Source organism: Elaeis guineensis, chromosome 5, assembly GCF_000442705.2.
Source record: "Elaeis guineensis isolate ETL-2024a chromosome 5, EG11, whole genome shotgun sequence".
NCBI classification, from domain to species: Eukaryota; Viridiplantae; Streptophyta; class Magnoliopsida; order Arecales; family Arecaceae; genus Elaeis; species Elaeis guineensis.
In genome coordinates, this window is record NC_025997.2 from 89582493 (window position 1) to 89600431 (window position 17939).

The 17939-nt window shown below is 36.9% G+C and overlaps 1 non-coding gene across 1 annotated transcript; it reads right to left on the reverse strand.

Moving 5' to 3' along the window:
* Window positions 1–16733: 16733 nt before the first annotated feature.
* LOC140858258 (small nucleolar RNA R71) lies at window positions 16734–16840 on the reverse strand. The gene has a single exon (XR_012141825.1). It is a non-coding gene; the product is annotated as a small nucleolar RNA R71 (small nucleolar RNA).
* Between the last annotated feature and the right edge of the window lie 1099 nt (window positions 16841–17939).

Below are 17939 nucleotides of genomic sequence, written 5' to 3' on the forward strand. Positions count from 1 at the left end.
AAATGGTGATTGCAGATTCCACCATGGAGGCAGAGTATATTGCTGTATCGAAAGATGCAAAGGAGGCATTCTGGTACAAGAAGTTTGCCGCAGAGCTTAGAGTGATGTCATCCGATGCCATCCCTTTTTACTGCGACAATAATGGTGCCATAGCCCTAGCAAAGGAGCCAAGATCTTACCAGAAGTTCAAGCACATCGAGCGGCGATTCCATCTGATCCATGATTACCTCGAAAAAGGTTATGTCGAGGTCAAGAGAGTCGACTCCACAGATAATGTGGCAGACCCGCTGACTAAACCATTGGGTCAATAGAAGATTGAAGCCCACCTTGAGAAAATGGGACTTAGATATGTAGCCAATTGGCATTAGGTCAAGTGGGAGTTTGTTAGATGTGTGCTCTAGATGCCAGATCGACTGACACATTCCTATACAAAACTAAGGGCAAATTTATAATTTTAACTATAAATAAATAAAAAGATTATTCTTCTATCACATTGTGTACATTGTGTTTGTGAAACATCCTTTGAGTTAGTGAGAATGTAAATTCATATTTTTAAGAGTTAAAAATTTAAGGCAAGAATTTACATAACTAACTCATAAACTGCTCCTGACCATAGGATCATCACGAGGATGGTGATCGATCCAGAAGGTTGGTGTACGATCACTTCCTTAGGATAGATGAGTCTTGAGTCTACAGTGTGGAAACACTAGAGTGAGAGTACAGGTATTCATTGAGAATGAGAGTACTGAGTGTGACCACCTCGAGCAGTCATAAAAAAGTCTACCTTCTCATCGATGACTAGCTTGATGCTGCAGTTGTGTGTCTAGTTCTTTGACCTGAGGTGCATCGATGGTTCACCTTGAGTGTGTTATAGTTTGACTACACCATAACTCGATCTCCTAGCCATTCGAAATCCTGAGGTGTATGTTGGCTGTAGCATATCCATTGTAGGAACCAGATCGCACCAAGATGGGATCTATCAACCTCGATAGATGAGAGGAGTAGTTCTATGATGATCGAAAGATCGAGTCCTTAAGCCCATGACCATGGCAGAGTGAAATAATGGAAAAGAGTTTTCCATTGGGTTTCACATCGGACTCGGATCGATCGATTGATTCATATGACTGATGTTAGGTTTGACGAGTTCACCTTAATCCTAATTCAGTCGGGACTCATGATAGAGGAACTCAATCACACAGGTAGCTACACCAAGAGATTCATCTTCAGTTCTGATGGGTTGCCACCATATACTGCTAGGTGTCACTGATAGATTTTGAAAGAAATTAGAATGATTTTGATGATCGATCATTCTAATTGTCTGAATCAGAAGAGTTCTGGTCCATCGAAAGGAGTTTCGATGATGTCGATGATGAGATCATGACATGTCTCATTACCATACAGAATTGAACCTAACTGGGTCACACAACCAAGAGTTAGGGTTTGGATATCATCAATTGGGCTACCCTAATTGATTTGGATAAGATCCAATTAGGTTCAAGGAAATCATGCTAGCACTCGATTGAGCCTAACTTTCTCCTCGTGTAATCTTTCTGTCTCTACTGAGCCAAATGTGATCTGGTTCATCTAGAGAACCTTGAGAAGATTTTTCTCAGTCTAATTGAAGCTTGTCCAGCTCAGAAAAAGCTTGTCTTAATTCATGAGAGAATTTAGGACAACACCTGCTAATTTCTAGCACCTGTCAATTTCATTTTAGGACATCTATCAAAAGTTGACATATGGGTCTTAAACTGAAGAGGATTCATTGAAAAATTTTTGTGGAGTGTCCACATATCCAAACCACTTCAAATTGGGTACCATAATCAGATTATGGCATGAGGTCAATTGGATTTAAGTGGACGCCCTAAATGGATAAAAACCAAAGAGTCCTGATAAACTTGGACTCTTTGGCACCACCTTATTTGTGCTTATCCAATGTTGGTGCCAACATAGGAGAAAGCATGAGGATTTCTATCTGATGTGATCAGATGACATCACTCCATCAATCAGAATTTTTCTAAAATTTATTAGAATTTTTTGATTGGTCGAATGATGTGGCACTGCGCAGCATACAGGATCTATATAAACCCTGCTGCACCTAGGGTTTCGAGATAGAACTTGTTTTATGCAAAAAAACCTATTAACTGCCACCCCCTCCCCTCTTCTCCACATCCTTCCTGCTCTCTTTTCTCCCCTCTTCACATCCAAGAAGTTGGACATTCATCTGGCAAAGGTACAAGGCGTGGTGATGCTTGAAACAAAAGGCTGCAGGACATCTTCGACAGGCTGCTGCTCTAACTTCAGAAGGAGTTCTGAAGTACTTCCAAATCAGATATTGATCTAATTTTTGGAGCATAGAATCATGAGGAGAAGATGTTCCAGCTCCTACCTAAGTAGATACTGGTAGAGGCCAGGTGCTTACGTAGCTACATCAGAACCTCAGGCAGTGCTGCGATCATCTACAGGGTAATTAGATTACCCTTGAGGTATGTCTATATTTCTCATACTTTTAGATTTAATTTTAGATTTTAAATATTAGATAATAAAATTAGATCTAATAGATATTAGATCTAAAATAATATAGGATAAAAATTTTTAATTTATTCCACCCCAGATTTGATGAAATCTGGAAGATCCTACACAGGAAAAAGGCAATTATTCCTTCACGCATCCCATATGTGATTGGCTTGTAGGGCATAATTCTTTCAGTCTATATGTATTTTTAACCCTAAGTCTAACCCATTAGAAGGACCTGATTCATGCTAACCCTTTGTCCATCACTTTATGTGGTATCTTTATGATCTTCAATTCTCAAATTTACATCATTCAAAACTTAATTCATTATTAAGAGTGTAAAATGTGTGTTTCAGTCTGTAGAACTATTCTACAAAGATTTCAGGTGAAGCATACCATATATTTCAACATATAAAAATAAATTTTTATAATATATTTTATAATTAAACATACATAGATATGATTTAAACTTCATACATACATCTCATATATCATGACAACTTTTAGATCTATACTGTTTACATCATATGTAGCATACAATTCAGATCTAAAATAATTTTATATCTAAATTTTATCCTATTGTAATGAATCATAAATCACTTTAGATCTAATCCAAATATATTTATGATTAATACAATACATAAAAATTTATTCGCTTTTCTTTTTCATGAAATCGGATCACAATGACACCCCCACACGTCATAAGAGAACCCAACGAATAGGCAAAAAAAAAAAAAAAATCTCTTTAGTCTCCTATGATTGGATGGACTAGTGATCTCAATAATCCAAATATTAGGCTACTAAGATTTGAAATCTAATTTCATACATAATTGCATCAATATGTAATTATTGATAAAACTATTTTATGTCATGAACATATCCTTGATCTTATCAATTATTTTCTTCATCTAATCTAATTAGATTTAATGTATTATATATATCATATCAGATCTGAAATATATCTTATACTGATTATAAAATATCAATTTCAGATTTAATATCATATAAAAAATTAATTAGATACAAATATGAATGCATAAGGAATAAATTTCTGATAAAATCTGTTTTCATGCAGTGCTGAATTTCGATAGGATTCAAATCTAAATATCTATCAAAATAGATCTAATTTAGATCTAAAATAAACTTTACTTCATAAGAGAAATAATAATATTAAAATTTTATTAAAATAAATTTAAAATAAATTTTAATTCATATTATTATTTCATAAAAAATTCAGCAACAACAGAATTCTGTTATAATAGACTTATAACAACTTCAATCAACCATTGATTAGGCACCTCTAATCTGATCAAAATAAGATAAAAAATTTTATATAAATACAATTTAATAAGATTTAATATCTTACAAAAAATCTTAATCATATATTATATAATTATTCTCAAAAAATTCTGTTATGCATGCATATATTTCAGACCTACTCTAATACCAACTAAAGGGAAAGAAACTATTTCTCCTCTGATTGCCCAGGTTGCATCTAAATTTTTTTTTGTTTATCTATATGATTAAGGATCAAATTCTTATCTAATTAGCAATAGAACTAAAGATCAAATCTCAATTTATCTGGATTAAACCTTCATGCCTAGATATGCAGACCCTTTACTTCACATGCACGCTAGACGTCGCAGGAAAATAGGATGAACTCCAATCTAATTGCCTTCGCAAGCCAACCAAATGAGGAAGAAGATGTACTGGTGTGACACCTCACCAAAATATGGGATACCCAAGAAAGATCCACACCCAAGAAGAGGAGGCGGCTGAAGGAATCAGATCTAGGGTTTCAGGGTTATGTCTTGAAACTTTTTCAAGATCAGGCAGTGGAAGACTAAAATAAATCAAAATTTATCTTGTAAAACTAAAGAATCTCTAGATCTAAAATTTTATTACATAATTATTATATAATATTAAATTAAAAATTAAAATATAAAGAGTAAGAACTATATGTTGATCATATCAACATGTTTCTATACTACATCTAATGTATGTAAAATATAATAGATCAGATCTATTACCTTGTAAGTTAGATATTCTAACTTTGCTGATCCAGGCTTGAGGATGATGTTGTGAGCCACATATACGTTCGGCCTCTAGGAGTCATCCACACGAGCCCACGAATTACGATCAAAAGTCCTGGTCCAGGAAATCAGCACAGTATGCTAGTACTGTGCTGATCCTTCTTCAATGGTCGATCAGATGCCTCCTTCTTCTTGATTTGAACTCTTCTAAATATAAGAAGTAGAAGAAGGAGTATTAGATGAGACACTCTTACAAAACTTACAGATGGAGGAAGGGAAGAGATGAACCCAGCAACTCTAGAAGAAGACCCTCTTCTTCTCTTTGCTCTAACCCAGACACCTAGTTTTGTGTCTATTAGATCTCCATGCCCCATGACTCTTTCTCCTTGATGTTTAGATAACCCAAAGGTCTCTCAATTCTCTGTGTTTCATAAAAATTTCAAAAAAAAAATTATTTTAAATAGAGAGATATGAAGAGTCCTTGTCTAGGTCAAATACCTAGTCAAGGATTATCTAAACGAGGCAAGATAAGGGGCACCCAACTCTTGAGCATTCCCTCCTTCTTTTTCTACTGTGGACTATCAAAAAAGGGCATATATTATATTCCATAAAATTCACAAAAATTTCAAAAAAAAAAATAGATAAAATCAGTGCCATAAGGAAAGAGTTTTGGTTTTCTAAAACTCTATCTCATAGAATTTGAAATCCAAACTAATTCTTACTTTGACTTGATCCACAAACACATTCCATGTAAGAGAGAAAGAGAGAAAAGTTTTGGGCATGCGTGAAGACCTGGGAGAGAGGGTTTTGTCATATAAAATAAGAGAGAGTGGATATGGGATAAGAGAGAGTGGGCGTGGGGGGCTAAGGTGGTGCAAGGTGGAATCCTAGTCTTACTAGGATTCAATCTATGACTTGTTCAAATTTGGTTTCTCAAATCAAATTAAACTAAAACCAAATCAACCTAATTAAAATAGATCTTAACCCAATTAAGAGTCTAATTTAATCAGATTAAATTAGATTTAAATCTGATTTAATTTTCTAATCAAATTAAAAATTAGGTTGACCCAAGTCCTATTTGAACTAGGACTATTTTTTTCTTGCACTTAGCTTATCCAATAAATCAATTGGACTTGATCCAATCAAGCCCAAACTAAATCTAATTAAATTATATTTAATTAGACTTAATCTCAGCCCTTTGGCTTAATCAAATTAAGTCAATTAACAATCAAATTGTTAATCGATCCTCCTGCAATACTTGCACTAGGTTAAATGTCAATCATATTGATCGTTTAACCCTAGAACAATTCTTAATCATTGATCAACCATCCGATTGGATCGTGAAATCTAATGTGTGTGCTGCATAAGTCTGAATCTAAGCCAGTAGTATAGAAATAAATTTTTATACCAATCGAAGTGACTATCTAGCAATGGTACCCGATGGCCGGATAGGTCGAATGTGTAGAACAACATCCTTAGAACCCATGCGGATATAGTTTTCATATAATTTATCTCCTTGACCAAAATGCATATAAGATACCTTAGAGTTCCACTGTCAAATCTGATCAGGTTGTCCACATTGTATTTCAAAATATCAAATCCATTTGATGGATTATCTTGGCCAAGGTTTTGCTAAATTGAAATACGGTGACTCATTCTTCTCCAACTCTTGGAGTGGTCAATCCCATCTTGATCACACTCCGACTTCGCAAGTACTTGACTGTGCCCAGAAGCCTTCTATCATTGAATTAGAAATTCAGTTAGTCCAGTACTAAAGCACAGTGAGTTGCTTGCAAGTCACTGAGGCGATCTCAGGTCTAAGGGACACTTATACCTATATCCCATCAGAGACATTCTCGATAGCAGAATGCTTTGGAGTTGATCACGTTCAATGATGATGTACCCTTACATCTCACCTGTATGCCATACCAGTATCTCCACACTCCTTGGTTAAGAGGACAACCAACCCATATGGCCTATAGCGACCTATGCTCGATAGAGGCTGTCATCCTTATTAACAGCCTATCATTTAGTCGTGAATAGTTTTAAAGATTAATCAATAAATCTTCTCTTTATCGAACCTAAATAGTCCTAAGGACTTCATCACAACAACAGAGTTCATTAGAAGATGAAAACTTGTGATGAAAATGTCAAAAATATATTTTATTTATTAATAAATTAATTACAATACAAGGTTGCTCAACCGTCAACAGGTTGACGATTGACTTTTGGGATATATTTTTCAACAACTCTCACTTGTCTTAAAGCCACTTGGCATAGTATCTAATACCCATCTTCGGCTTGTGGTTGTCGAACTCCTTTATCGCTAGGGCTTTAGTGAAGGGGTCGGCTAGGTTCTCCTTTCCATCGATCTTCTGAAGGTCGACGTCACCTCGATCCATAATCTTCTGGACCAGGTGGAAGCGGTGCAAAATGTGCTTCATCCGCTGGTGTGTTTTGGGTTCCTTCGCTTGAGCTATGGCACCAGTGCTGTCATAGTAGAGCAGGACTGGGCTACCAAGGGAGGGTGCTACTCCGAGCTCGGTGATAAATTTTCTCAGCCACACAGCTTCCTTCATGGCTTCTGATGCTGCGATGTATTCTGCCTCACAAACAGAGTCTGCCACAGTATGCTGCTTGGAACTCTTCCAACAGATGGCTCCACCATTCAGAGTAAAGATATAACTCGACATGCTTCTGCTGTCATCATTGTCAAATTGAAAGCTGGAGTCTGTGAACCCCATAAGTTTCAAATCGACTCACCATAAACCAACCATTGGTCTTTAGTATTTGTCAAATACTTAAGGATGGTTTTAACCACATTCCAGTGATTTTCTCCAAGATCAGATTGGTATCTACTCACTACTCCTAGTGAGTATGCCACATCTGGCCTTGTATATGTCATGGCATGCATGATAGATCCCACGATCGAAGCATATGAGACTCTACTCATACGCTCTCTCTCTTCAGGAGTTGTCGGACAATCCTTCTTAGAGAGAAAAATTCTATGACCTACCGATAGATAGCCCTTCTTGAAATTTTTCATGCTGAACCTCTTCAGCACAGTGTCTATGTACGTGGACTGGGATAACCCAAGCATCCTTTTAGATCTATCCCTATAGATCTTCATCCCTAGGATGTAGGATGCTTCACCCAAATCTTTCATGGAGAACTGTGATGATAACCAAACTTTTATTTCCTGTAGTGTGACGATGTCATTTCTGATTAAGAGAATGTCATCCACATACAAGACAAGGAATACCACAACTGGACCATTTGCCTATTTATAGATGCAGGGTTCTTCTCCATTCTTAACGAAGTCATACGTTTTGATCACCTTATCAAAACTCATGTTCCAACTCCGAGAAGCTTGCTTCAATCCATAAATGGATCTCTAAAGCTTGCACACTTTAAACTCATCTGTGGATGTAAACCCCTCAAGTTGTATCATATATACCTCTTCGATCAGCTCTCCATTCAAGAAAGCTGTCTTTACATCCATCTGTTAGATCTCATAATCCAGATGGGCAGCTATTACAAGCATTATCCGAATGGATTTGAGCATTGCCACAGGGGAGAATGTCTCGTTATAGTCACTACCATAATGTTGACGATACCCCTTGGCAACCAGGCGAGCTTTATAGATCTCCACCTTTCCGTCTGTGCCCCTCTTCCTTTTGAAGCCCCATTTACACCTAATGAGTTTAATCTCTTCAAGTGGATCAACCAATGTCCATACATCATTGACCTTCATGGACTCCATTTCGGATTTCATAGCTTCAAGCCATTTCTCGGAATCAGATCTCTGCATTGCATCCATATAGGTGATCGGATCTTCATCGTTCTCATCGAGTTCGATGGGATCACCATCTCGGATCAAGAAATCATAGTATCTGTCCGACTGATGCGGTACTCTATCAAATCGCCTTAATGGTACAGGTATATTGGGCTCTGGATCTGATCTAATCAAATCCGACTCAAGTTCAGCTATTGGTGTCGGTCCTTCTACCTATTGAACTTCATCAAGTTCAACCTTAGAGGCAACAGTTCCTTCACCAAGGAACTCTTTTTCTAAAAAGGTTGCCTTTAGGCTAGCGAACACTTTTTGTTCATCAGTATGGTAGAAAAAATATCCTTTGATCTCTTTGGGGTACCCTATGAATGTGCATTTGTCAGACCTAGGTCCAAGTTTATTTGTAACTAATCGTTTGACATAGGCCAAGCACCCCCAGACCCTAAGGTGTGAAAGTGCTGGCTTACGTCCTATCCATATCTCATATGGAGTCTTAATTACAAACTTACTTGGAATCCTATTTAACAGATAACAGGCCGATTCGAGTGCATATCCCCAAAAGGATATCGACAAGCTGGCAAAACCCATCATGGATCGGACCATGTCTAACAGAGTCCGATTTCTCCTTTCAGACACATCATTATGCTGTGGTGTTCTTGGAGGAGTCTATTGGGAGAGAATCCCATTCCCTCCTAGATATATGAAAAACTCATGAAAAAGGTATTCCCCTCCTCGATCAGACCGAAGAGTTTTAATACTCTTTCCAGTTTGCTTTTTTACTTCACTTCGGAATCATTTGAACATTTCAAATGAATCCGACTTATGTTTTATCAGATAGACATATCCATATCTGGATAGATCATCCGTGAAAGTGATGAAGTAGAAATATCCACCTCTAGCACTTGTGCTCATGGGCCTGCATACATCAGTATGTACTAGGCCCAAGAGCTCAGTCGCTCTCTCACCTTTTTCAGTAAAAGGTGACTTGGTCATTTTACCAAGAAGACAGGATTCACAGGTTGGAAGTGATTCACAATCACTGACTTCGAGGATTCTCTCTTGAGTCCACCTGTTTATCCTATTTTTGTTTATATGACCTAGCCTACGTGCCATAAGTAGATATCTGATACACTATCTAATCTAGGATGCTTGCCTGTAGAATAGACTACGTTAACAGGTTGTGATAACATATACACACCATTGTTCTAATGTCCACAAAAATAGTAACACCATTCATAATGATATTACAAACTTGTTTCTTTATTGAAATTTTATAATCATTTTTGGCCAGAAGGCTTATAGAAATAACATTTAAAAAAAAATTAGAACAGAAATGACAATCATTAAGAACAACGGTATGGGACTCAAATACAAGTTTCAAGATTTCTAATGCTAAAACTGGAACTGGTCTTCCATCTCCAACATTCAGAAACCTCTCGCCTTGCTCGAATCTTCTACTAACCAGCAACCCCTGCAATGAATTGCAAATATGGTAAGGGATACAGATATCCAATACCCAGTCAGTTATATCACAAATAGAGGAATTGCAAGGAGTTATTATATAAATACCTTATCCAGCAACAGCTTGCTTCTTTCTCTACTTATTCGGGTCCAGGGAGGCAATGTACTGAGGATAGCTCCTCTTCCAGTGCCCCTGCTTCTTGCAAAAGAAGCATTCAGCTTGACTCTTATCGGGCTTCATCTTTCTGGTCTGGCCCTGCACTAATGTCCCAGCCTGAACTTGCACCTTCTTCACTTTCTTCTTCTTATTCTTCTTTCCTTTCTTAAAGGGTCAAGAACCAGAAGACGAACCTCCCACTAAATTCACCAACTCCTTGTGGAGTTGGTGATCCTTCTCAAAGTAATGAAGCAATCCCAGTAACCCGTGGTAGTTTGCTTCAGGCTTTGTCATTCTATAATGAGTGAGGAATGGGAGATAAGACTTGGGCAGCGAGTTCAGTATTGCATCTTTCCCAAGCTACTCATGCAAGGGAAAGCCGAGTTTACTCAAACGCTCCATCAGCTCGATCATGTACAATACATGATCAGTGACAAAGACACCTTCCCACATTTTGGCGTTGAAGATGGCACAACTAGTCTTGTGCCTCTCCACATCATCGGGCATGCCAAAGGCATCCTCCAACACTTGAAGCATGTCCTTTGGCTGAGCCGTCTCAAATCTACGATTGAACTCGTTGCTCATGACAGCCAGCATGATGCAGCACACTGTGATTCGATCACTGAGCCACTTCTGGTAAGTATCTCTGACTGTTCCACATGCATTGACAGCTGGCTCCTCAGGTGCAGGATCGGTTATCACATATAGGATCCATTTATGCTCCAGGATAATCTTCAACTTTTGGTACCAGCTATCGAAGTTGGATCCCACCAACTTATCATTGTCCAACAATGATCGGAGCGATAGAGAAGTGGCCATATCTGCACAAAAAAAATCATAACCTAATTAGTAATTGATTCATTAAACCTAAAGATTTGGGCTTTAATCAAAAGGTTTCTCCCATTATTTTATTCGAATTGGTAGCTTCTACCTCCAATTTAAAGAATTATCTTAATTTCTTAGTGGGTACTAGAATCCACTTAGACTGCACACAAGTCCAACTTTGGTTGGCCAACCCATGTACATCTAAGGGTAGGTTCATAATCAATTATTTCTCTAAATAATTTCTAGTAATTTTAATTTTTCTCCAGTCCATAATTAGTAGGCTTTGGCTTCCACTGAAAAGGTCTGGTTAGGTCCAACCATTAACATGACCATACTTGGCCCATCTAGCCAATGAATGATTAGGCCCAATTTTGGTTGGCTAACCTAACTACCATTTAGAAAGATGCAGTCAAGAAATCATATTATGAATGACAATTCCATAAGCCAATAAGCATCAGGCCTTTGGGCCTCCAATGATTATCCAACTGATGGACCCATTATCATCCACTTAATGGGAGGCTATGATCTAGTTATCATCATAACTATTTTATTTTAAGGACCTAATAATTTTAAAAGATTTAATTGATTTAGAGGAGGAGGTCAGATGAACCAGCTTATCATGATCCTCCCATTGGCTTCACCAAGTCAGCTTAAGGGAGATCATTAAAAGGATTGGTCTAGGAGCACCTAAATCAGTCACACTGATTTACCTAGCTGACATGGGTTAGCTCGAATAGTCAAGTGATCCGATCGAAACATAATTTCACCAAAAGGTCAGGTAAGTTCAATTGGTGGGAGGATCTGCCAAAGTTTGCCTTAGACACCATCATAAATGGCCAGGTAAGTGGGCTGCCAATTAAAAACCATCAATCTGATTTACCTTAGACACCAACTGATTTAATTAGTTTCAATTAGATCAACCTAACAGTTCGTGCTAGATCGCTTAGCCAAGAATCAAGTTCATTTGGTTCTCGTTAAAGATATGGACTTGACCAACTATAACTATTATAATTGATCTAGAGAATTCTTGACCTAATCTAAGACAATAATTGATTAGATTTAGTTAATTCTCTAATTAAGTCCATCTTTAACCTAACCTTAGGTCTAACCCAATTAATGGACCTAATTCCCACTAACCCATTAACCCAATGTGTTATGGTTTGTGTCTTAGGTTCTTCAATTCACAATCCTAGAACCTAATCAAACAACTTCTTAATTGTCAATTAAGTTTTGGGATGAGGGTTGGGGTTCGGCTTTTTGAAAATAATTTTCATGTTTGTAAAATATTTTTACAACATGGTTCTTACCAACCAAGTTGCATGTTTGATTCATAATCAAAATGCAAGTGAAATTAGTATGAAACTACTTTAGATCTAATCTAAACAGGTTCATGTAATTGAAACAATTTCAACTTTAAACTGCGTAAATTTTCTAGCCAAATATATGATGGTTCTTTGCACAGAAATTTTTAACAAAGAAATTTTATTTTAAATTTAAATATTTTTTAAATCTAATAAATCATAAATTTAATCTAGATTACATCTAATAAATTTATGATTAAAGATAGATCTACACAAACTAAGACAACCTTTGCACTATAAGGGGTAAACCTTACAGCAGGACAACCTACAGTTCGTGATTAATTTGAAAATTTTAATTTTAGATTTAACAATCAGATTATAAATTAGATCTAATCTAAAAAATAATCTAAGCATATATAAATAATCATGTAATAAACAACCTAGGCTCTGCTACCAATTGAAGGAACCAGATCTAGGGTTTCAGGGTTATGTCTTAAAATTTTTTCAAGATCAGGCAGCGAAAGACTAAAATAAATTAAAATTTATCTTATAAAATTAGAGAATTTCTAGATCTAAGATCTTATTATATGATTATTATATGATATTAAATCAAAAATTAAAATATAAAGAGCAAGAACTAAATGTTGATCATATCAACATGTTTCTATACTACATCTAATGTATGTAAAATATAATAGATCAGATCTATTACCTTGCAAGTTAGACATTCTAACTTTACTGATCTAGGCATGAGGGTGATGTTGTGAGCCACACATGCATCTGACCTCTAGGAGTCGTCCATATGAGCCCATGAATCACGATCAGAAGTCCTGGTCTAGGAAATCAGCACAGTATGCTAGTACTGCGCTGATCCTTCTTCGATGGTCGATCATCTCCTTCTTCTTGATTTGGACTCTTCTAAAGATGAGAAGTAAGAGAAGGAGTTTTATATGAGACACTCTCAGAAAACTTACAGATGGAGGAAGGGAAGAGATGAACCCAGCAACTCTAGAAGAAGACCCTCTTCTTCTTCTCTTTGCTCTAACCCAGATACCTAATTTTGTGTTGATGAGATCTCCACACCCCAAGACTTTTTCTCCTTGATTTTTGGATGCCCCAAAGGTCTCTCAATTCTCTATGTTTTACAAAAAAATTATAAATAAATTTATTTTAAATAGAGAGATATGAAGAGTTATTGTCTAGGTCAAATACCTAGTCAAAGATTATCCAAATGAGGCAAGACAAAGGGTGCCCAACTCTTGGGCGTCCCCTCCTTCTTTTTCTACCATGGACTACCAGCAAAAGGTGTATATTATGTTCCATAAAATTTATAAAAATCTCAAAAAAAATTTAGATAAAATCAGTGTCATAAGGAAAGAGTTTTGATTTTCTAAAACTCTATCTCATAGAATTTGAAATCCGAACTAATTCTTACTTTGACTTGATCCACATATTAGATGTGTGCTGATTTATGTCACAAATTGACATAAAAAATATCAATTAATATCTAAATTATCTAATTTAATTAGGAAATTGATACTTGTTATTATATTTTACAGAAAAAGAGGTCATCAATAGAAAGAACAAGGAAAGAGGATTCCAACGGCGTAAATTTTACGCAAAACGGAGTTAAATTGACCCAGAAATTGAAGAATGAAGAAAGAAGACTCAATTGGGTCAAACCCGAGTCAAATCAGATCAAAATTGGTCAAAAATCAATTTATTTAGTGATCTGGTTAGCCGCCTGGTCCACAGCAACAGGCGCATGGACCATGGACCCATCGGCGCACCATAAACCAACCAATCAGCGAGTCTCGGCTCACCGCAATGCATCGCGAACCCGATCTATGCGCGCGGTCCAGGGCTCATGAGGAGAGAGAAGAAGGTCCGAAGGGCAATCTGGTAACTTCACATCACTCAATGGTCCGATCTTCTCTGATCAAGATCCAACGCTCCACATTTTTGCGCCATCGGACGGCCACCATCGCAGCCGGTCAAGATCCAACCGTAATCAAGGCAATTGCAAGAAGCAATAAACACTAGGACAACACGGGATCCTTCTGCAATGCGATCCAACGGACGAAATCTTCCAGCACCTTGATCGGATGGTCCGCAATGCATCCGACCTGATCCCATCTCTGCAGCACGATCCAATGGCAGCGCTTCATCCAGATCTTGATCCGACGGCCAGAATCGTTTCCAGCTTGATTTATTAGATGAATTGGGTCCTTTAGATGAAGACCGGATGGCTGAAACAATTTTTAGGGTTTCTTGATGGATTTAAGTGCTTTTTGAGCGAGATTTGAGCCCCTAAACCCTCCTAACAACCCTCTAAAATCTCTTAGTCCCACATCTAAAGTTTTGAAAACCTTATAACCCCCAAATGCCTATAAAAAGCCCCCAAAGGCCCTTGTGTTATTATTCTTCCTTCCGATCAAGCTTGTAAACCTAGATAGTGGGGTTTTTAGCTCTCTTTTCAAGCCTCGAGCTTTGAGGTTTTTGTAATAAATTTTTTTTATATATAAAATCTTATTTTTATACAATTTTATCTCTTTACATTATGCAATTTATTTTTCTTGCAATTAGGATAGTTTAATTTATGCAATTTAATTTTATGCAATTAGGTTAGTTTAAATTATGCAGTTTAAATTTATGCAATTAGGATAGTTTAATTTATGAAATTAGGGTAGTTTATTTTTCTACATTTAAATTTTACAAGTAGATTTAGATCATGTCTAGCTAAGCATCCCTTCTAGGGTTTGCGATGAAGCTAGATCATGAGTAGGGATTTTACATAGGGTTCTTTCTTTTTCTTAGGGTTTCTTTTTCTTCCTCTTTTGCCAAGAATTTTTGATGAACTACAGTTGGGTCAGAGTCCCTTCATAGTTCATGCTTGATTCAGTGCATAGGAGGAGAAAACCTTAAGGGATCCTAGTTACTACTCCCCTGTAAAGAATCTTGATGGGTTATCGTTGGGCCTTAGTCCCTTCATAATCTATGCTTGGGAAAGACAAGAGGAGTAGTCGTTAGGATCAATAAGAAAAATTCTAGGTAGAATTCCCTAATCTAGATCTAGTGGATTCAAAAACCCTAGATCCTTAGTCTTATTGTCTTTAGCAAACAACTTTCGACTTTCGATTTTTGTTAAAGCTCGCTTGAGCATAGATTTGAAAATCATTTTTAAAACCAAGTCTCTGTGGGATCGACCCGTACTCGCTGGTCGTGCTACTCTGCACACCGTGCGCTTGCGGTTTTATTTACAAATTTTAAGATTTGCACATCAAGTTTTTGGCGCCGTTGCCGGGGATTTGGCGTTTTAAATTATTTTCAAATATTTGTTCTTCGTGCTTTATAACTCTCTTTCTTTTTCCTTTAGGTTTCTATATTTAGTTGGTGATTGCTGGAAAACTCAGGTACGCTTCTAATTTTTCTTTTATTATTTTTAGTTAATTACTTTTTCTTTAGACCTAATCATTTGAATTTACTTAATCACAAAAAAAAAAACAAAACAAAAGACATTTCATAATCGTGAAGTAAAATATCAAGATAAAAAAAAAATTCTAAATTAAAATCTTTTACATTCTTGGTCATCTTGTTTATTTGCATTTGCATTTTCATAATTAATCTAAGGGCATCAACCCATTAACAAGATAAGGTGGGGATTTCATTACCCTTCCTTAGCCCAAAAACCATCTCCATCATATTGCATTACCTAGACCTTTAATCTTAAAATCAATTAGACGTCAACCTTAAGGAATTCGAGCTCAATAGGACAAGGAACCCTAAGAGTTCTACCAAGTTTGAGTTGTTTGATTAGTTGGTGTCTAGGTAAGTCCCTGAGGGTGGTTTGTTAAATTGGTTCAGTTGCTGGCCTGGCCAACTCGTTTGGTGTCTAGAAAGGCAACGATGAGTAAACCTCCCACCTCTTATACTTACCTGGCTAACTAGTTGATCAATCTCTACTTGGAAGGTTTGAAGGGTCATCTTGGAACAGTTAGGAGCTGTCTAGATTTAGGTTAATCCTAGGATAGATTGAGTTTAATTTATTGTTTCACTTGTTTGAAAAAAAAAAATATATTAAAATTTAAATTAATTTGGTTACTTTTCTTTAGATTTAGGACTCCTTAGGATCTTCTCTTTAGAATTTTTTTCTCTTTCTTTTTCTTATACATAAAAATTTTATAAAAAAAAAAAATTGTATAAACATCGAGAACCGTACACCTCATGTGTGGAGAAGAGTGTCGGGTCGTCTAGTTAGGATTGAGTCAATTCCTGTTGTTCCAATGGCTGAACCAATCCAACCCATGACCCTTAAGGATTTGTGTTATCCAGTTGGCTCCATCCAACCATCTTGTATTAGGTTGCCACAACCCACAGCTAACAATTTTGAAATCAAACCTCAAATCATAAATATGCTTCCAAAATTCACAGGATTAGAGGATGCTTATATATTTATTAGAGAATTTGAGGAGGTATGTGCAACCATGAAACTGCAATTAACAGAGGATGAGGTCAAACTTAGATTAATCAACTTTGCCCTTAAGGACAATGCTAAGAAGTGGCTTTATAGTCTGCCAAACTATTCTGTCACTACCTGGGAGGGCTTTGTGAGAACATTTTTAAAAAAGTATTTCCCCCATCATAAAACAATTAGGATTAGGAATGAAATAAATCAATTTTACCAACTAGCTGGTGAATCATTTTGGAAGTACTTTGATCGTTTCAAGAATCTTTTGACCCAATGCCCACACCATGGAATAGAAACTTGGAGACTATGCCAGATCATCTATGAGGGGTTAGATTCAAACTCAAGAACCATGCTAGAGTCCATGTGCCAAGGCCAATTTATGGACAAAGAAACTACTGAAGCTTGGCAATTCTTAGAAGACCTAGCCGAGAAAAATTTACAGTGGGAAACAACTAGGGAACCTGATAAAGCTACACCTTCAAGAGGAGGAATGCATCAATTTCAACCAACCCTAGCATCAGAGGCCAAGATTGCAACCTTAACACGTAGATTGAAAGTCTTAGAATTACAGAGACCAGCCAATGTAAATCAAATATCTGCACCCATGTGTAAAGGGTGCAATGCACCAGACCATGTCTTAGAAGAATGTTCCTACTCGAATGAGTGTGCACAGGTGAATGCCACCTATCAAGGACCATTGAACAATCCTTATGCACCCACATATAACCCAGGTTGGAGGAATCACCCGAATTTCTCATGGTCCCAGAATCCTAATGTAGGCAATCCAAATTTCAATCAGCAAAATCTAAGGTCCAACCCAGTAATGAACAACCCGCCAGGCTTCCATGATAATGACAAGAAAATTACCTCTTTAGAGAAAAGCCTAGAAGCCATGATGAAGACACATACCAGCTTTATGCAAACCATGGGTCAACTCATAAATAATAACACCCAAGCTATAGCCCGTCTGGAAATGCAAGTAAGTCAGCTGGCTTCGACCATTAGTGAACGAGAACATGGTAGGTTACCTAGCCAACCTGAGCCAAATCCTAGGAACCAAAATGGTCCACGACCCCAACAAGGAAACCAAGTTAATGGTGTAAATTCCATTCATACCTTAAGATCAGGAAAACAAATAGACAATAAGGTAGTTGCACTTGATGATATAGATGACTCATCTGCCGAGTCACCTTCTAAAACTACTACCTTTCAACCTCAAGCACCAGAAACTGAAAATTCACCTAGTCCAGTACTTAAAAGTCCTAGAGCTTCTTTTCCAAACAGACTGAAATCCAATAAATCTGAACATTTAGACAAAATTTTAGAGGTATTTAAACAAGTCCAAGTTAATATTCCTCTTTTAGATATAATCCATCAGGTTCCAACTTAT